Source organism: Neopelma chrysocephalum, unplaced genomic scaffold (genome assembly GCF_003984885.1).
Source record: "Neopelma chrysocephalum unplaced genomic scaffold, ASM398488v2 Primary Assembly neopelma1_63, whole genome shotgun sequence".
In the NCBI taxonomy this organism is placed as follows: domain Eukaryota; kingdom Metazoa; phylum Chordata; class Aves; order Passeriformes; family Pipridae; genus Neopelma; species Neopelma chrysocephalum.
Window position 1 is genome coordinate 15,443,914 of NW_020897720.1, and position 21,931 is coordinate 15,465,844.

At 42.3% G+C, this 21,931-nt stretch overlaps 1 protein-coding gene and 1 long non-coding RNA gene across 3 annotated transcripts in view; one reads left to right on the forward strand and one right to left on the reverse strand.

Annotated features, from left to right (window-relative positions):
* Positions 1–21,931, reverse strand: part of ATP10B (ATPase phospholipid transporting 10B (putative)) — a 174,681-nt gene that overhangs the window by 126,821 nt on the left and 25,929 nt on the right. The window lies entirely within an intron of this gene.
* LOC113967245 lies at positions 1,323–4,789 on the forward strand. The gene is made up of 3 exons (XR_003534125.1): positions 1,323–1,473; positions 1,690–1,816; positions 4,555–4,789. It is a non-coding gene; the product is annotated as an uncharacterized LOC113967245 (long non-coding RNA).

Here is a 21,931-nt window from a genome sequence, read left to right on the forward strand (position 1 = left end):
AAGATTTCAAGATAATTACTCAGAGCTGTTGTCATTTGCTGCATCCTCGATAAATACATTTATTTTACTTGCTCAAGGAGCATTCAAGAAACAAATCCCCACAAATTGTCCATGGCATGATAAGCAGAGAACAGCATTTCCAGGATTTATTTCCTATTTCCTGTAGTGTCAAAAATGACAGTTCCTTGCTGTTCCCTACCAGCTTCTGCTTTACCACTTCAGAGTTACCTACAAACAGTAATTGATAAAGTTTCACAGCAACTCTGCTGAGAAAGGAAACTGCCTGTTCCATCATACAGGAAATACTGTGATATTTGCCCCAAAATTCAGCTACAAACACACAATTTTTACAGGGGAAATGGTTAAAATACAAATGAAAGCCCAAAGATGCTATGACAGAAGGAAATTTTATGGTTAAAAATTCCACAAGGATATAATGGATAATTAGGAAAAAAAATAGAAAACCAGGCTTTAGTTGGGTTTTTGTTTGGGTGTGAGTTTTCTCTCCTTTTTCTTTTTACATTCTATTCTTCCTTGAGCATAATTAGAAGGTATCTTATCTTTAAATGTTCCTTAATGGAGGTACCTGAAGCTGAGCAGTGACAGAAAATTTGAAGACCATCCCTTCTGCCAGCCCCTCCAAGATATACTCTGCAAACCTGTTGTGCAAATATTAACCTGTTAAACTGCAGCTCCACCCCAGCCCCCAGTGGGATGCCCAGAGCTCTCATTATCAGTCTAATGCAAGATAATGTTGGAAAATGGTCCAACAGGGAGAGCTGGAAACAACACAGATGTGATACAGCCTCACACCACGTGCACAACATCAAACCATGGTGTAAATCTAGAGCAGGAGAAGGTTTTACTGTGGCTGTTGTTCAAGTCAGAAACCTCCCAGAATGATTCACTTAATAAATAAATCTGTTTGAATAATACCCTGTTTGATCTGAGTATTTATGTGACCAGCCCTGAGTAAGAAAAGATGTAAAATGGAAAGTGAACTCTTCTGTCTCAGCCATGGCCAGGCACCCCCAGACAACCCAAAGTGTTGGACAGGACACTGCCCCAGGACTCTGCACACACCCAAGGGCTGGGCTGGAACAGGGGCTGAGCCTGAGAGACCCCTGTGAACCCTCTGATCTCTCTGGTCTGAAGGTCTCCTGACTTCAGAGCATCCCCTCTCCATCCTGGCACGAGTTAAAGGTTGAACAGCTGATTTTAGTCCAACTCCTGCCTTTGGTGGGTTCTGTAGGATCAATGAGGACACTGATGCTATTCCAGGGCAGAATCCAGCTGTGCTCTGTGTGACAGAGAGGGAACTATGGGATGCAGGAGTTCTGTGCTTGCTCAGGGAGGGGTGAATCTGTTTAACAAAAACTAAATTGGAGCAGTCACACAAACCAGGAATTTTTCTCAGGATACAGAGAACAAAAATGGGCACCACCCCAGTTCCAGTGTAAATGGCAGAGAAAGGTGTGTGAGAGGTCCTGACCCAACAGGGGCAAACATCCCCCTCATCCCACCCTCCCAAAGCAGCTGTTCCCAATAACATGGACTGGGCTGGGTGGAAGAGGATGTTCAGGAGCAAAAGGACAAAGGAAAACTTGTTACAAGATCTGATTTCTGACACAGGGAGAGAATATTTTCTTCCTGTCTCCCTCTCAGCACTTTATTTTTTTCTCTTCACAGAGCAGGGCAGAGCATCATGTCAGTTCTAAAGTCTGAACCAATGTGACTGAAACCAAAGCCATGGTGACGCTTCTTTAATTAAAGCATTTCTCACAAGGGCTTTGAGATGCAGGAGAAAAATAATAAGGTAGAGGGATTTAATTTTATGCAAGTTCTTCATTGAATTGCAGATCTATCCAATCTGGTTTAAATCAGTGGAGCAGAGGAGCCTGAGCCAGCAGCCAGGCTCTGCTCTCACATGCTAATGAATAAATACCCCACAGAGCAGACCCAGAGCCAAAAGGAGGCCAGAAAATTATATTGCTTTTATTATTTAGAAACATTCCACGACACAATGTAATGCAATATCACCTCAGCAGAACAGCCCATGCCTTGGGAGGCTCAGCAGTTATATCACAACATCTTCCCAAGTACTTACATCAGTAAGAACCACAAGGCTGGTTCTGTAAAGACTTTAAAGGCTCCATTTCCTTCTGAGATATTGGCTCTGGCAGCAGGTACAGCAAAAGAGCATCACACTTCATGTACTGGGCACTTTTCCCCTGCACTAGAACTAAACATTGGCAAGATATTACTAAAGAACACCTTTAGGACATGGAAGCAAACTATGTACAGTGGGAAAAAAGAATCTTAGAAGATTTCCTACCTTTCTAAATGTTCAAGACATGATCATTACAACAAGAAAATAATTTCCAATCCACTTTTACATAGTTAATTTTTTTTTTACAGGATTCTGCAACACTTCCATTAACTCTCTTGGTTGCATCAGTTTTTTTTTCAAAGGCTCTGTGAACAGCAGGTGTTAATCATAACTACTGGAGAAGTCCTATTTTAAGATCTCATCTGTGATCACTGAAGTGAATTCTGATGTATAATATTGGTGCTGGGTCAGAAAAAGACTTTTGTGCCAGTTAATCCACTGGCATTGTCATGAAGTGTGAATAATGTTTTTCAAGCTCCTCTGTGTCTCAGTTTGTCAAACGGGCACAGTCCCAGTTCAGGGGTGGGTTTGGTGCCCCAGAACTGTTCAGTGTGAACCCTGGAAGTTCAGAGCAGTTCCACCCTGCACTCCTGCAAGGAGTGACAAACATCAGCTGCAGGGGAACGGCAGGAAAATGAACCCAACAGGATGTAATTAGTGCCTGGAACCCAGCCAAGGCCTTCAAACTGCAACAGGACAGGGAGAAAATCCTGCAGCAAAGCCTGAAGTCACCCCTGGAGTGCTCTTTGCTGGGCAGATGCAAATCAAAGGCTGAGGATGCAGCAGCAGCCAGAACCTTCCCCAGGCTGGGATTCCAACCCCACACAGAGGATCTGCCTGGAGGAGGTGGCAAAGCACCTCCAGCCTTTCCTCAAGCATGAAGGGGAAGAAAAGCAGCTTCTGGCCAAGATTATTAAAACACATTGGCCTGTGGCTGGTGACCTCTGCTCCAGGAAGGGCAGACAAAGGAGTTGGTAAAAACTGTCATCAAGTGTATGATAACTGGAGTAAGTTTTTCTTGATCTATTAGATTTCATTAGACTTTCCAGAAGAGATGAAATAACCACAGAAATTGATTCTGGATCTATTCACTATGATTAAATGAAACATTTGTTTTCTTAAGCTGCAGATTATGTCTGCAGAATCAAAACCAAGAACCACATGGGACGTTCTGAAAACTAAACACCTCCCAGGGGGACCTGTGCTCCAACATAAAACCCCACCTGCTGCCTAAGTTGGAGCTGGGCTTGGTGACATAACAATCTCTGTGTTCAGATTAATTAGAATTTGGTTCTAGAACCAGCCCATTATCTCCCCTTTTCCCATTGCCCCCTCACTAGAAAGCAAACCCCCCAGATGTTGCTGCTCTGGGGAAGAGGAGGGGCTGGAAGGATGGGGGTGAGTGAGTAAAGGCACAACTCAAGGGTGGGCTCTGTTGTCCCTCCCTGGTTCAGGTGCTCTCTGGTTTTAGGCCAGCTCTGAGATGCACCTGCTGAATTTTCCAGGGTGGCCTTTCCCCTGCCTGGAGCTGCTCTCTGTACAAGGAAGGTAACAAGGCTTGTTTGCTGGAGAAAGCAAAAGATAAAAATAACCTGTGTCAGTAACTGATGTGTACAAAATGCTGTGTTCTCTTTAGATAACTGCTGTATGAATCCACAAAGTGAAGGTGGAAAAGTGAAATCTATTCTTGGGTTTGGATTTACTAAGAGACAAAAGCATGAGCCTCCTAAATGTAATTGAATTTTGCCTTCTGAACCTTTTATCTTTAGACCTTCTGGAAAAAAACCAAACAAAACTCAGTGAAAAATATGGTAAAACCAAAAAGCTTAAATTTTCATAACACTAACCTGGAAGGGTCCATCCTGATTCATTACCAGGGCTGAGGAAAGGCTCACTCTGTGAGGGAGTGTGGAGCATCCTCTTGTTGGGGCACTGGTGGAATCTCAGTTGGTTTAATAACAAAGGGAACATGGCTGGTGGCAGCTTGGACATCCCAAGTTATGAGCAGTATTTTGGGGGGATGGATGTGACTGTGAGCCTGTCAGACAGGTCCTAAAAACTGACTGTGGTGTCTGTGCCAGAGTGCTGGGCAGCTCTGCAATGGTACGGGAAAGTCGAAGGGGAAAAGAGAAATAAAACTGCTGATCCAGGAATTTCAGCAAGAACCACAATTATCAGTTCTAAAATAATCTCTCTTCAAGTAATTTCTGTGAAATTTTTTGGCCTGAGAGAAACTGTGTTATACAATACACTCACACACCAGGTGTGTCTATGTTATATAAGTTTATTGCTTATTGCTTGCCTTCTGTTTTCCCTCATCTAGATTTCCAATCATCCAGCTCCCCTAAATTAGAACAGTGACTCTATAATTCTCTAATCTGCAGGCAAGCCAACATCAGGAGAAGCAAGCAGCCAAGGATCATGCTCTGCTGCTTCTCAGAATAGCAAAGAAAATGCAGGAAACCTTGGAAGGGACTTTGAACATCAGAAAAATCTTTGGCAATACCTAAGTCCACAGTATTTCTGAGTTATGTGAACCTACAGCAGAAGAGGAGAGGAGACAAACTGAACTGAAGAACTGAAGGATTAAAAATAGCCTCAGAGATTAGAGCTGCTCAGAGGTTACAGATCCCACAGAGAGGTTTGTGGGGAACAGGAGCATGTTCCTGATTTACAGGCAGCAGCACAAGCAGAGCATCCTTGTGCCACCCTGCTGAGACACCCAACACATTTCCCTCAGGGAAGAGCACTGATAACCCAGCAAACTGCCTTTAAATCCCTGTAATCCCTGTGTTTCCTATTGCCTGCTCACACACAGTGTCCTTGCTGTTCCAGAGCCAGTGGAACCCTTCCCACTCCTGACCCAGGGCCAGGCTCCCAGTGCCAATGGATGGAGTGGGCAAGTGTGCCACAGGGCCAGCAAGGCAGCCAGGCTCCCAAACAGGGAGCAGAGCTGCATGCCAGCTCCCTAATTGGGGAGTTGGTGTCTGCTGGGAAGCCAGCTGCCTTCCCAGCCTTCCAGATGGAAATGAGAATGGAAAAGACAGTAGACAATGAAGGGTACATGAAAATCAAATTAAATAAACACTATTTGCACTACAATTGTGATCTGTTCTGACTGGCCTTCTTTTAGGAAAAGCACTTCAGGGATTTCCTTTTTCTGCATGTGGTAAAAGAGTTGGGTATAGAGGAAAATGATAAAGCAAAAATAAAGCATTGGAGCAGCTGCCTTCAGTCTCCAAGCATGCAAGCACATACAGCAGCTACAAGAGAGAAGTTCAGGGGTTCCTTTCTGATTGTTATAGGTTGGACTTCCAGGTGAATCTCCCCTAAACCCCCCCAGTGTGCAGGCTGAGCTCACTGCCTGTGTTCCCCTCTGTTCTGTGCAGCCAGGGATGCCCAGACTTCTCCTCACCCCAATCAGTGAGAACAAGAGAGAACAGCTTTGGAGCCCAGCAGAGGGGAGGTGATTTCTGATGCCTGAGATAAGATGAACATTTATCTGCTCCAGCCTCCTGCCCAGCAGAGCACCAGGCAGAGCTCCACTGGCTCAGGGGTGTCAGTGCTGGGACAGTCATTTCTGTGGCATTATTGATCCTTAATGACATAATAAACCACTTTCAACAGTGTCAGATGAATGTACAATTAACACTTGTGCCCCTGCTCTAGCACATGGTTATGACCATTAAACCACAGCTGAAAATGTCTGCAGAAGTTTCCTGGGCTCGTTGCTGAACTACAAAGTCACTGCAACTCCAGCACTGGAAAGTCCATCCAGGTCATCAGACAATCCTGCCAATGCTCTGGGTTTGACCTCTGTCATCAGAGAGGTCAGAAAACACACTTTCACTGTGTGAAATCAGTGCCTAAGTATGATCAGAGTCAGTTCAGGTGATATCACACAGTAATCTTAGATTCATATAAAAAAATACACATTTTATTGCAGAGAACAGAGGGCAGCACAGATGTGATCTAAACAAATAGGAACTTGAACAACTAGAAGTGATGGGAATTCTCACCTCCTTCTTGAGCTACAAATATTTTGCAGAGGTGCAAAATTAGTTTTTAGGTCCTACAGATATTTTACTCCCTGAGAGTCGCAGCAGATTTTACTGCCCATAAAAGTATCTGACTATATATTGCCATATAACTGTATGTATAAAAATATAATATGTAAATATAATCATATAGAAACAAATATAGTAATATATAAATAAATATAACCAAATATTTCCATATTCATGCCCATATGCATATGAAATAGTCAAATCATTTCAGGTAGAACAATAATCAGGTAAAGTGTATTTTACAGAAACAAACTTTAAACCCTTTATCATTAATTTAGCAACTTAAGTAATTCAGTGCTCAGGATTGGAACAGAACAGTGTATGTTCCAGAGGTTCTAAGCCTACAAAGTGCAATGTACAAATCCCAAACTGATGGATTTATGAAAGGGACCAGATTCAGAGAAAAATATTTTGGAAGTTTCTATGGCATAATGAAAAAAAAATGTAGTAAACCTAAAAAGACCACTCGATTACTAAAGCAACATTTGTCCAGTTTATCCAGCAGTGCTTTAGGAATTTCCTGTACTGATTTTCTGCTGCTCCTGCACTGATCTCCTCAACATCAGATGGGAGAGGGAGGACAGTGGCATCCTGGGGTTTTCTCCAATATAGCTTTTAAAATAACAAAAGGATGTTGATAAATACAGAGTGCTACAGCTCTATATTCCTAATGCCTCCTCAGGAGGTATTTGCATAAAATCCTGGTTAGGTAGTGATTGCCTTCCAAAGAAAGGCCCGTTAAAGATAATGGAGCCCTTCAGAGCACTGCCCATTATTTCCCTCCTGGCAGGAGCTCAGCCTCTCACTGCTATTTGTCTTTACTCTAATGGCAGATACGGCTTTTAAATTTCCTTGTGATGCAAAAAATTAACTGCCAGCCCAGGAAAACTGAATGGACTTTGCAGAATCATCCTTTAAATCTTCTGGGGGGTTTTCTGAACATCCACGGCAGCAGCAATAACCCAGTTCCCTGAATTCTGCCATAACTCAATCAGGACAGTTTTCTCACTCCCTTTTTGTCGCTGACATCTGGGTCCTTTCACAGGGATTTCTGTCAGTAAAATGAGCTCTGCCCCGGGTTCACAAGTGATGGGAACTAATCTGACTGTGCTGCACAGTGGGGGTGAGTTAGTGCAGCCCTGCTGACCCTGCTCTCATCTGATGCCTCCACCACCACACATTTGCATTTAGAAATTACTCATCAAGTCAAATTCCAAACACTTTCATATCCTCTCCAATCATGGACACCATAAGGAGTGCATGTTCTTTGGCCTTTCAAATGTAATTATTAGCCAGAAAAATACTCAACTAAATTAATCTTTCCCTCCTGCCATCTTTTCTATTTTCTAGGTCTGCTTTACAATACTTCCCTCCCTACTTTGTGTTCCAGAATTCACCTTCTTTTGTTACTACAACTGAATTTAAATAGTTGATTTTAATATTTGACGAACTTACTATAAAAATAAAGCTATTTTTTCCTTTTGATAGCATGGTATATAATCCAATACCTTAAAATATCAGGCATACAGTGATGACCTTATCCTTTCTCTTAAGCAGGATCTGGCCTTGCAGTTTGTGCAAGTGAGATCCCAAAGCCAAGCACACAAGTAAAGCAAGGCAGGGTTTGATAGAGAACTTTCTAAACAAATACAAAATTTGCTCCAAGTAGCCACAGACTGAAAGAAAGGGAATAGCTACATTTTTAAGAATGGCCACAAACAACAAAAGATTGAACTGGCAGACTGGGGGCTAAATTAATTGGTAGGATGACAAATCTCTTCCAGGGCTATGGCTGGCATTGATGAGTAGATGCCAAGTCCAAGTCCCCTGAGATTCATAGACCTTTAAATTCCTCCAAATGCCTCCTGGAAGGTGTTTAGAACCATCAGTCTGGATTTCAGGAGTCACCTCCTCACTCCTCACACACACACAGCTGGTGCTGTCCCTGGGCCACAGCAGAGCCTCAAGTTCCCTTTTCCTTTTTATTCCCCCTGTGCTTATTCAGAACTATTTGTATTTCCCTTTAGCACTCTGGGAGTTTCTTTATTTCTCCCCATCAAACTGGTATTGGTCAGGAAACCATTTCTGGCACCAGACAGGGACACAGCATCCTTTCTTTCTGTTTTTATCCCATCCATGACCTTAGAATGTCTCCTGTAGCTTCTCCACCTGACACTGCTGCAGCCCTTTGCCAGATATCTCCAGGTACAGCAGATGGCACAGGAGCTGTCTGTGTTCTCAGCTCAGAGTCAATCTTTTCAACAGGTTGACACTTTATGCCACTTTCTTAATGCTTTTTCTGCCTTTTCTGTATTATTTAAAAGCCAAAATCCCCCCTCTGCTCTGCAGTGAGTGTGGGCAGGTGGCACAAGGAGGGTGTTTGGGGTGGTGCAGGGTTAATCACAGTTCTGAGGGGTGGGTAGGTGCAGTTCATATTACTAAGGGTGGGGAAGATCTATTTCTTCAAACATTATAAAAGTATCATTTAAAGCGTCTGTTCATCAGCATTTCTGGCCTTAAAAGCCTCTGTCATTTCAGAGCATGGAGAGAAGGGAAGAGGCAGAAATCCAAGATGTGCTGAGCGTCTCTATTGCTTTTTAATGATCTCTTCAGTGTCTGAAATGATCATTTAATACCCTCTGTCCTGGTTTCTCAGAGTCCCACCCGATCCTGGTGTCACTGGGGCTGTTCCCAGCTTTGGCTCCCCAGCACTGAGAGCCATCAACAGGCTTTGCTCCTGTCTGGGCTGGCAGGAAAATGGTCAAATCCATCACAACAAACCCAGGGACAGTCCACTGAGCTCATTCCACACACCCTCCCTCAGTTCATCACTTGCAAGCCCACACAGGCTGTTTTCCTGTTTTCCCTCTCTCAGTGTGAACCTGTCCCAACCCATCTCCATTCAAACCATCACCTCCTGGACCTGGAACACCAACCTCAGTCACACCAGTGCCTGGGAAAAGCCACTGCCTCTCATTTGGGCCCCTTCTGTACAACCATCTATCTATTTTAAAGTCCATTATTAGTTGTAATGTCTGCTAAATTCTGTTTTCTTTCTTATTGTGGAATTGAGGAAATAATGATTTCCACTTAATTTTTCTGACAAAATTTATACCAATTCCTTGGCACCCACTTCTCTCTCACTTGTCTCCAAGATTTCATCAAAATGGTTATTTTCTTCTCTCTTCATATTTTTATTTTATATCTTCATCAAATGCATCTATCCCTGTTTCACATGTCTCTCCTCATTAACATCTAGTTCATTGGTTTTTAATTTGGGTAGAAATATCTTGAATGTAGTTCTTACATTAACCTGTATCCAAGTTTATTTGAAATCAGAATCAATGCACATGCCCTTTTCTTCTGTATTTACTTCTCACTGTAGGACAAGTACCCTGGAAAGCTATGAATTGTTAATTTTCTTTCCAGGAATTCCTAATGTCTGCTTAGACGTCTGTAAATAGGTCTCCAAATTCTGGCAAAATAAAAAGCAACTGATCCAACCCCATAGTTTCTCTCACAATTTATATCCTCTAAAACTGACAAAGCTACCATTAAAAGCACTGGCAAAACAAACAGATATTCTGCAGAAATTAACTACAAAATGAAGTAAGTGAATAACAGAGCTCATTTTAGCACATTCAGAACACGTGGTAAGTGCACACAGGCATCTGTTTGCAGCTTGGATGCCCTGTATTGATAACCTGAACATTTTGGTGTTCAAACATCTCCTGAGTTTTCCTGGGGGTGCAGTGGGTGTGTGTTTGCCAGGAGACAGTTCCACAGCCCCAGATCCATCAGATCACAGCTTGGACAGAAACGTGCCTTGTCCTGCTGCTTTTTCTGCTTAACTTTTTCTTTCCAAACAAGTTTCATATTTAGTGTTGTAAGAGAGAAGAAAAAAAAAATACCACGTGAGACACTTAAAGTGAAATAAAGTTGTGAGTTTTTGTTCACACCAGGCATGAGAGACCTGCCCAGGACACAGAACTCCAGAGGGCAGAGCTCAGGGAGCTCCCTGGGCACACTGGGACTGCCCATGTTAGGAGACAAAAGTAGATCTAAGGGGGGGAACTTCCTTCTCTTCCCTTGGGAGAAGCAAAGCCTGGCAAACCCTGAAAATGGGGGTTTGGCCCAAACTAAATGCAAAGCAGGTAAAAGAAAAAAAGTCAGAGCTCAAACCTACTGTTGTCTCTATGAAGAGGAAGCAATAAAATCCAGCTCTCACTCCTCCCCTTGGCACTTGGCTGAATTTATGGAGCAGGATTTGCAGGAATCCTTCCCAATCATTGTCTCCTTCCCTCTCCCTATGGCAGGAGTTGGGGGAAGAGTGACCTTGTGGCAGAGGACAGAGCTGTGAGAACACAACCAGGTGACAACCAGGCACAGAGCCAGCGATTCTTCAGCTGGAATATTTTGCCTTTCAAGGTTTGGGATTAAAAAGTGTGAGTGCGGATAAGGGAGAAGGTGTAAAGGGAGCATCTGGGAAGGGATAGAGAAAGGGGCAGGGAAAGTAGCAAGGTGAGCAATATACAGAGAGTTCCAGAATCCTTTGTGTGTCCTCAATGGGAAGCTTATCAAAAAGAAGATAAAGCTGTTCTGACAAGATAACACAGCCAGGGGTAGCAGGAAAAAAACTAATCTGTTAACAGATCCTTACAAAGGTTTTTTTTCTTTTCATTACATAAAAAGTGCACTTGGGCATTCCCAAAGTGACACAGGGCACACCCCAGGAGCGGCTGGAGTTTAAATGGTTGGTCTCTGAGCCAGTGGAAAAGGCTTAAGGGGGAGCTGGTCCCAAAAAGCACAAACTTTTCCAATGGCAGGACACTGAGAGGGAATTCCCTGTCAGAGGTGTCAACACAGTGCTCAGGAAATTGTAATGACAAGAGTTAAAAGTTTTCCTTATTTGCTGTCTGTGTGTGATCCTGGGGTTTTTACGGTTCTTTAACTTCTGTTTGTGTCTGGGAAACACCACCAGCAATTTATGTGCTCCATCTGCTCAGGGTAAACAGTGATTAACATTTTTACTGCCTTGAAATAAGACTTTCTTTGAAACCTGCGTTGGTTTATTGTTGTCTTGGTTTTTTAGCACTTTTTGCCTCATATAATGGCACCTCAACATCTTTTGCTAGTGCTGGATGCAGGGCAAGGGGGTCTTATTTGCATTAGAACCCCAGTGAGGATTTAAAAAAAGCTTAATTTCTTCTGTTTTAAGTGTAGTTTTAGTCCATACCTGTCTGTGCAGATCTAAAGGGCCATAAATATTCTTTCTGCTGTAAAGTAATTACAAAACCACCAGGGACTCTTGTGGAATTTTTCAAGGGAGTTGAAAAAAAATTAAAAAAAATTCAGGGTGCATGCCTTAGAATTGTGAAGCAAGGATATAATTACCTGAAGTGAAAGCATATGCTGTATTACGAGCTCTTTGTCACACAGAAGCCCAACAAGACACATCCCCTCGAAGAGCAGCCTCAGCAATTGCTGTGTGAGGAACTCTGAGACCTCCTGCTTTGTGTGTTTGCAAATGAGAGTCAGAGTCACCAGAGAACTGCCCACATCTACTCCTAAGCTACCGAATAAAGCAAAACAAAACAAGTAAATTTAAACCACACAGGAAAAGCCAAGGTGGGGTTTTATTCTAAAGCTCAGAAATTCCCATTTTGCTCCGCTGGGAGGAGAAAGAAAAAGCCTTGGTAGAGCCAGTTGTGTTTAACAGAGACAAATTTAGAGATTTTTTTTTTTCCTATAGAGTAAGCAAACAGTGACTGACCTTAGATGACATTTTCTCTTGGACTACGAGCTCAGAGTCCTTCAGCAGTTCCATCTGTGCCACTGGGAACTATAAACCATGTTCTGCACATGTCAAACTTTGAACAAGACTCCCTAATACTTCACTTTTTTCCCCCTGAGATATTGTACAGAAAAATAATCTCTACTAGGATTTGGAGAGAATTCTGAAGACACTTCTCCCTAAACCACTGTTTCAATTATCTACACAAACACCCCACTCGTGGCTTTTCCTAATTCAAACAAGAGGATCAGACACACACTTGTTATTTAAGACTTTGGTCCTTCCCTGGCTGATAGTGAGGGTTTGTTTATTTGAAGCTGCTCTGGTGAGTCCCCCTCCTGCTGAGGGAAAAGCAGCTCCATCCATTACTATCTCTCCAACCTCCTAAGGAGATAATTAGGCTTTGCAATTGATTGCAATTTATTAAATCAGACACTCTGCTATACTTTTTTTTTGTTTTGGTTTTTAAACTATAACTTTACAGCTGGAGAAATGTGGAAATCAGCCAGATTTCCTTAAGTGCAGTTCACCCTCAATCATTCCTGGTTTTATCCATTATGTCTGGTCTAAGATTTTAAATGGATTGTGGCAAAGTGCTCAGTTCCTGTGCTCTGGCCCACGAAAAGAGAGCAGTGTTTTATCCACCCACACCCAACCACTGACTTTTCTCTGTTCCCCAACCCTCCACTCTCCATCTGTGTTGTTTATGACTGATAAAGTTGTGCTACCTCAGTGTTCATGTCTTACCCTTATTTCAGTCACCTCACACAAGTCTCACTATAATGCTCCAGCTGTTGCCCAGATAAATATTTTTTGTGGAATTAAGCACCATTCAGCCACACACAACTTCCTAAGGGAAATGCATGTTTGGAAACCAACATGAAAACATGCTCTGATTTAATTTTGCTCTGTTGTGGTGTGTGAGAGCATTGCTGAGGGTTTCCATGACATGTTTAAGGATGCCAGGGGGACACTGGCACAAGATCTCCAATATTCCCAAAAAAACTAAAACAAAATGGTGACTCTGATCTCTCAAACCAGAAAGCTACTGAATGAAAAGCCTGAGCTCATAAAAGCTTCTTTCTTTAGTGCCACAGTTGGTGCCACAGCCAGGCCATTCTGGGAGGGTGCAGAGCTGCCACAATAAAAGCAGGAGAAACTTCTCTCAGAGTTAAATGCTGATCATTTACTGGAAACACACAGCAAGAGCTGATTTTTAAGCAGCATTTCAAAGGCAGTGATTTCAGCAGTGCTCCCTCAAGCCCAGTGAAACAGTGCCCAGCACAGGCTGCCCAGTCTGGAGGGGGCTCTCTGTGCATCAGAATATCCCTCCTGTAAATCTTCAGGGATTGGGGATCATTGAACTGAGCAGGGACATGAATGGAAAGCCCCCAAAGCTCCCTTTGAACACAGGACTATAAACTGATGTTTCACCAAACATTGTTTGCTTTGGGCAAGAACCTTTACAACCCCCCTGAAAGCATCACCCTGTGCCAGGTACCATTTCACTGCTCTTTTGCCTTTCCTGAGTGCACACTTCCATGCCCCTTGGATCACTATTTCACTCTCTTACATCACCCAATTCCATTTTCCTTCCCTTGCAGGTGCATCACAAGGAGTGACCAGGGCAAAGACAGTATTGGAGCAAAGTAGGACAGGGGCAGGTTCTGCTGGTCAGAATTGCCCCTCAGAGCTGGGGAACTCCCACTGGAGCCTGCACAGAACCACAATTGCTGGGTGGTAAAAAACAGTGCCTGGGGGAGGAGGGGGCAGGAAGGAAAGGGCCACTATCTCTAAATACAGAGATCCTGGGGAAAAAAGCATTTTAGCACCTTAGAATATAATCAGCAACCAGGCATTTGAGCTAAAGTTGGGGAAAAATCAACATCCTTATGAGAATTGATCATTTTCTCTTAATCAGTGTGCAGCAGCTGACTGACAAATAGGTGTTATTGCTTCTTCTGCCAGAGAGAGCTCTGAGCAGTTTTATTTCTGTACAGTCTGTCACTCTAAGGAGAGACACACATTTGTCACAAAGCACAGATACAGAAGAGAATGCACTGAAGTGTAGGTTACAACACTCCTGCAATGGTCACTTAATTTTTATATTGCTCTGTTTATTCCATGGGATTGCTGAAATACTGATATCAGCTTGTGTATGAAAAAAAGTTTAAGGTTTATTTTTCATCTAACTGAAATAAAAAGTGGATCTTGTCTCCTTGTGTGCCTGCTTGGAACAAATCACACTGATGCTGGTGAATAATACCAACTTGTGGCAGATGCCTTTGATGCTGCACACATCTGTGCCACTCAGAAACCTTTGTGAGGAGAGTGAGTTACGTTAGCATTATTATTCTCTATTAACATGAAATTATTCATCAGCATTAATCATGGGAAACCCTTTGCACTTGACTCCCTTCAGAGCTACAAGATCAAAAACTTACCCTCTCCCTGCATCTCAGCTGGAATTTGCAACTATCTGTTTAAGAACAAAGAGAGACACTGTAGATAACTGTATGACTTGGGAATGTGTACCTTTTGTCTTTGCAGTGTGGGGTTATCTGAAAGGAGTGAGTTGCTTCAGTGTGGATGAACACAGATTTACAGCTCAGGTTGTTCAATGATTGATTTTTCCCCCCAGGGCATTGGGTATTCCAGCCCCACTCCACCAGGAGCCCTTTATCCAACCCTCCCTGTGGTGGTTCCTCCAGTTGAGGTGTGCAGACAGTCTGACACCTGAACCCCAGATCCACTCAGGTTTGGTGATCCCAACACACTTTTATCACCCCTCCACACTCCTCAGTCTGTGCAGTCCCTCAGCCCCACTCATGGGGATCAGCAATAAGTTCTGACCCCCCCAGCTCCTGAGCCCTGTGTGGAAGCAGCAGGAGCAGAGTTCCCTGGGCAGGGTTGGTGTCCCTGCCCCGTCTGTCTCACAGGTTGTTCCAAGGTGCAGGTCAGACCCCAGGGACTGTGCACCCAGCTCAGCCATGCACAGCTGAAGAGCAGCAGTGCCTGAAGGATGACAACTTGTTTGCCACATCAGGACAGAAATCACTGAATGCCACACCAAAATGATGCAGATGGTGAGCCTATTAAAATTTATTGCTTGATATCCAGCCAATTCCTGCTACCCTGGGTGTAAATGACATGATAATCAAATGCTATAAACAAAATTAGAGTGCACTGTACTACAGCATTATATACTAACATTTCAAACCAGTTACCATAAAATAGCTGCTGCTTTATCATTTCAAAACTTACAAAAAAAAGTTACTTTTATGGGCATGAATTACCAAAAGCCTTAGCTGGACACCTTGAAAATAAAAACCCCACAAAAATTCAAAATGCAGGCATCCCACAGCACAGATTATTTTTTATTAGCGTGAAACCAGCAGCAGATTTATTTGCTTTGGTTGAAATTTAGACAATAAAAACACAGACTTCCCCCGCCTAATGTGTTGTCAATGCATAACTGCCCTGGTTTGATTTGGCTCAAGACTTGCAAAAGCAAATCAATCCCTGTGACTCTGCAGCTGAATGCTCTGCTCAGAGAGGGCTCAGCATATGTTGGAAGGGATAAAATCATCAGCAGCACCAGTTTCTCCTTCCTCCCCACTCAAACACCCCTTTTGTGCACAGAATGAAGCTCCATCCAAGGACCTGCTGACAAGGGTCCCCAGCAGGAATAAGTTACAGGCACCCACATCAGCTGGAGGAGCACAAGAAACACCCCCAGAACTGGCAGCAGGGATGAGCTGAGCCCACACCCTGTTCCATCACAGCTATTTGAGATAATCAGCATTACTGAGCTGGACTAATTATGCACAGCAATTTGTATTCCAAATACAACCAGGATGCATTTCCCCTTTTTTATCCCTAACAAACATGGAGACTACAATGCATAATAGGGAGGATTAGGCATTCAGAAACTTGCAGTCAAATCCTGTTTGCTTATCAAGGAAAAACAGTCCTGGAGAACTGGCTTGCATGCCCTGAGTTTTGTTTTTTAAGCTGTCATTTAATATTTCAGCAATAACAGGGAACTGTTATGTGGTATTTTCTAACTGGTAACAAAACAGAAGGTATTTTTGACTTGTTTCTGTGTTCAGGGTACAGAGTTTTTTGGCACTTCTTTAAATGAAATGGTGTAGAACCCAGGACATCACTGCCTTGGCAGCACTCAGAGAGAGCTGGAGAGATTTCACCTCAGACAACATTCTCAGATGGAACATATTATCTGAAAGTCAGTTATTTTCAACTGAGAAATTTGGTTCTCAAGGGAAATTAAAGCCATCCCTTGCTTTCCTTCCAAGGCCATTGCTCCTACTCCAGTAATATTTAGCTGCACTGTCTTCAGTCTCATCGGGTCACTGCTGGGAATGTTCCTGCTGAATAAAAGGAATAAGGGGTTTTCTTGGGAAACAGTTTCAGGTCTCACCTAAAGCCTGCAGAAGAGAAGGATCTGAGTTTCTAAGAAGACAAACTGAGCAGAAACTCTTTGCCACCCAGAGCAGGAGGGGGGTGGGATTTGTGGCCACTCGACTGGGATCCACTCACTGGAATACCAGGAACAACCCCATCCACCCCTGCTCCAGGGGATTGTCTCCAGGCACTTTTTTGGATCCACTTTTCCAGATAACAATTAGATCTGGTGACAAGGAACACATGCCCAGAACTCCCCTTCAGGCAGCTGAAAAGGGGAAGTGCTCAAGTTCAGATGAAGATTTCCATTCTGCATATTCCTTTATAAACCAAGTAAAAGCTAATCATCAAGCTGTATGTGGTGGTGAGTGACACCAAGCTAAGGATCTGCTGGAAGGCAGAATTAAAAGACAAAAAAGTATTTACTGGAGCATTGAAGGTCACAGCTGCCTCATAAAACATTGGTGAATATGTGAAATTGGAAAATAAATGGTATATTCTGAAGCTATTTTCATCCCATTAGCTTAAGTCAGAAAGAATAAAAGCAAATGTTGCTTCAAAGATTATTCAGAAATCTAAAGTGCAAAGGATGGACACAACTGGCACTTCTCTCATCTTTCAGATTGAGTTCAGTCTTTTCCTTTAGAGGAACCCAAGTGCAAAGTTACTTTTGTTTTTTTGAGCCTGGTGTCCAAGGGCAGGATGACTCTTTTGAAATAAGTGCTCAAATTCAGTATTCCAGGAATTTTCTCTAATGCAATTGTGGTTTCAGACAGGTGATCAACACTCAGAGAGCTCCCTATGATTATTCATGAGCAAAATCTGCATCCTGCTGGTTCCCTTCACTACCCCACTGCCCCCTCCCCTTTCCTAAAGCTGCCCAGTGACATCAAACCATGCTGGGCCTGCAACATCACTGACTTCCATCATTCTTAGGGCAGATGGGAACTCAAAGTCCTCCATGAGCCCAAGGAATTGTTGCTTTATTGCTTTTGGAGGTGAGAATTTCAGAGAATCATGCAGGTACTAATGATGAAAAATGGGTAAAGGAAGAGTGGTAGAATTCATCTGATTCTACTGGAAAAAACATTCCACTTTCCTTGCAGCAGAGCCTGCTGGAATGCACTACATACAAACCTATTGCAGAAACCTGGGGAAACAAGGGAATAAAAACTTTGCTTGTGACTGCAAACCCCACAGGACGAGATTGTTTTGTTCTGCCCTCACTGACAGAGCTAAACTTTTTTAATTACCTTGCAAAAGGAAAAGCTTCTAAGAGCCAATGTTTCCTTAAAAAACCCCAAGCAATCCCCTCAAAAAAAATCCCCATATCACCCTGATATTCCCATCTAGAATGGAAGATGTCCAGCTCTAGAAGACTTACTTCAGAGTTTCTTCCTTCCATCTTTAATTTTTGTGGTTTTATTGTGAACCTAATTGCTTTTTAAGACTTTGGATGAAAAATAAAACCTCAGTGTTCCAGCTGGGGATTGACTGCTGCCAACCAGAGCTGAATAATGACCTTGCCCGTTTCCTCACGATGTGTCTCTCACAGACACACTCCAGCAGAACTCTGCTGCTCTGAATGCAACATTACCTTTGGCAAGAGAGCTGCAAAACTTCTGAGAGTGGTGATTACTCCAAACTGCACCCCAGGAGGATCTGCAGTTACTATTTCCATGGAACAAGGCACCAGCTGAACACAGGAGTGTGAAAGGAAAGGCTTTGACCATCACAACAGATACCAAAGGCTCCTTAGTCTCAACATTGCTGCTTGTTCCAGGCCCTACTGAAGCTGCCTGGAGGCAAATCAGTTCTTGCCACCACCTCTTGGTCAGCAAGTTTGGCTTGCAAAGTACCACAAGTCTTTCACTAAAGAGAACATTCAATAAAAGGGTTTTTTGTTCATGTTTCAAACCTGAATTGAATCAGCTTATGAAAGTTTTGACTCCCTACAAATTCCACATTTCAGTCACTCTGCTGTTAATTCTTACACTTTTTGCAACTTTTAAACTCCTCTCTAAATAGTTTTGAACACACACCCACAAACCCAGTTTTATGACACATTAGTACCAAATACATCTTCATTAACTTCTTAGCTGTGAACATAATAGTTAAGGCAGAGGCACAGCATCCCTTCTGCCACATATGGGAAACATGAACAGATTTGGACAGCCAGGGAGTATAATTCTTTCACAGATTAAGGCTATAGAAGTATTTGAAGTTCTCTGGTTTAGGTGGTCTCCTGTAGTGATAATACTTGAAATGAAGAATAATGGATTTTTCTGCTCATTGGATTAACTGGAGAGACAAAGTGAAAGAATAAGAATAACAAGATTATTGGCAGGTAGTTAAAAGCATAACTACACTGTAAGCCAAAAAAAGAGGGAAAAATTAGAGTTGAACCTAGTTTAATATGACAGTTTTGAAACATTTTATTTTGAAAATTTTATTTGTTTTTAAAACTACTTATAATAAAGAAAAAACCTATTAGCAATCAGTTTAGTTATAAAAATAACTTATCTTTCAGCAGTAATTGGCTGAGGTTTGGCTGAGCTGTTTTGTTTGGGTTTTTTCTTTTTCAAAAAAACCATTTGCTTCACAAGAATGTTCATGCCCAGAACCCTTTAAGGGCTGTCCCACCACAGGCTCAGGGTCCTCATGGGTTACAAATACCCCAATGACATCCCCACAGCAGCACAACCCCTGCAGCCTTGCTCTCCTGCTTAACAGCAAGGACTAAGAACAGCAAAACATTGAACTCCAGGCAAGGAAGCAGGAAGTTTAACTATAATTATTACATAATTAATAAGTGTCCTTTTCAGTTCGACGCTGACATTTTAACTACGTGTCAGGAATTAGCACAAAATTTCAACTGTTGCAGGAATTTTTATTTATGGTTCAACCTTGAATAAGAAAAGGGTTCTGCACATGCAACCCCCAGTCTGTGCTTAGAGAGTCAAACAAAAATTCAAAATCAGGAAACTGCAGAGTCTGCCCACCCCTGACAGAACCCTCTTAGACCTAAGATTTGCCTGGACGTGCCCCTTCCCATGGGCAGGAAGAAAGGGATTTATCTTTTGTAACTCTTGGTGTTTCTATATATACACTAACTAATAATAAAACAAACAAACAAATCACAGGGAAAAGGAAACCTCCCTCAAACCTACAAAAATGGAATAATGAAGCTGACTAAGCCAAATGAGGAGACAGAAGTAAGAATTAAAAGTAAATCAAATGTAAAACTTTTGTAAATTCAATTCAAATAGACTGTTGCATGTCAAAAGACCTTTTCCCTCACTAATTCCCAAATTCTTTAAAGACTAAAGAGTGATGACCTCTGTTGTAGCAATTCTGTATCAATTTACTCCATTTTGCTTTTCCCCATTCAGGAAGGTATCAGATCACATAATCCCTAAGCATTAGTGGAATCTATTTAAAACATTATGTTACTAGATATTCTTTTTATCATGTTCTTATTGCTTCAATCCTCCTAAGATTTATAATATAAAAACATAATAATTAGGAAAATTATTATTTTCCTAATAATGTGCAATTCTCAGCCATTATGTCTGCTTAGATTTGTCCTTCCATGATTATCCCTGAACACCTGAGTTCCAAGGAAGCTGCTCAGTCTCCTGGAACACTCAGAACTGCCTTGGGATTTTCCCTGAGCAGGGTTTGCTGCCCCTGATTAACTAAACAGCACAGGGGAGTTCTTCCTGATACCTGAGCTGGTGAAAGAGGGGGGCAAGATTTTGAAGAGGCAACTGCCAGAACTCCAACCAAACACAGGCAAAGAGCCAACAGATGTGTCCTGTTGTAGCATGGAAGATTTGTGATTAGAAAATTAAAAATCTAATGCTTTTTAATTTGGTTCACTCAATAACACACCTCGACACAGCTCTGATTGCATAGAATTGGTGTCAGAGGCATCCTGAAATTGTGATGAGTCTTATCTGGTTATCTCCTGTAGCCTGGCAGAAGAGTGTGGAGGAAAACCCACTCCATCAATCCTGCAGCCCTGTGCTTTATGGGCAGGTTTAAATCAGACACAATCCTAACGATACCTTTCAGCACGTTATTTATGTTGAATATTCCACAGTTAGATCTCATAAATAATAGGCCAAACACCACGTTTAGAGCTTTGTAAATTGTTTCTGTCACCCAGACTAATTTATTTGGACAGGAAAGCCCTTTCAGTGTTTCTCTTCAGCAGGAAAGTTGCTAAAGCACATCAGTGGAGCCCTTGGTGTAAAATGTGTGCCCTGACACCTGATTCCATCCCTGTACAGTTATCACTCAGCTCTGATATTCCTGCCATGGATCATTAGCCAGGTGCTAAGGAGACAAATGGCAGCATTTGCCACTTGACAGCTTGCACTGTTTTTATACAGGAGCATATTTTATCAACAAAGCACAAATAGTTCTACCTTGACTCCCACTCTGCACGTTCACAACAATTCCATTAAGATGTTAAAATGAAAAGTTTTAGTAGAGAACAAATTACTTGCTTATGCACAATTGTCTCAGAGTTTAAAGTCCCAATGGCAGTTTATCTGCTGCATTGGCATTTTCCAAGTCTGATTTACTCCCCTTGAACCTCCTATTTTCCATCTCATTTTACTGCCCTCCCGAACCCCCTGAGCTGGTGTTTTACAGCACAGCCCCAGTTCAAAGCAGGAGCCACTGCCAGCCTTCAGTGGCTGTTTTACTTCAGAGCCCTGAATATGGACACCAGGCTTAATAAATTCTGGTTCTTAGGCACCTTTAGAATCTCACAGATTGAGTGACAATAACCACTATTAATCATCTTCTCTCGCTTTTCCAGCAAAAAGTAACATGGGACTCAATAGCTCAGCTCTCCCACTCGTAATCCCTTCTCATAGTTAGGGATTAATACCATTTTATCACCATAATGTAGCCAGATGAATTTATATTTATATTGCAAGGAACTTGACAGCCAGAAAAGAGTGAGACCTTGGTTTCACCTGAGTCAATAATATCTGATAAAGAGCATAAATAACAGGGCAATAAAGGAGTGATTCATCTCTGGTACATTCTCTGTGTGTATTGATTGTGCAGCAATTCCTGAGGTGCAAATGCATTCAGACCATGATTTTATAGCCACAGGTGAATTTACCTTTCATGAATTTGCCTAAGGACTCAGACTTTTTAATTTTTTTCCTGACATATTGATCATTCAAAAAAAAAATAATCTGGTTTTATACCTTAGTATAGAGTTCCAATGAGGCCTCTACAAAGAAATACATAAATAAGAGTCACTATGGAAAAATGTAAGTTAATAACCCTGAAAGGGAAATAATTTTCAGTGTTTATATTCAGCAAAAGCAGATATATTGCAAGATGAAAGTCTACAATAGTGGCAGACAGCAAATTTAGCATCTGTTTGCCATGTAATATGTCTCAAAACAAGAAAAAAGATTATTTCCAACTGCCTCTCACAAATCAAAG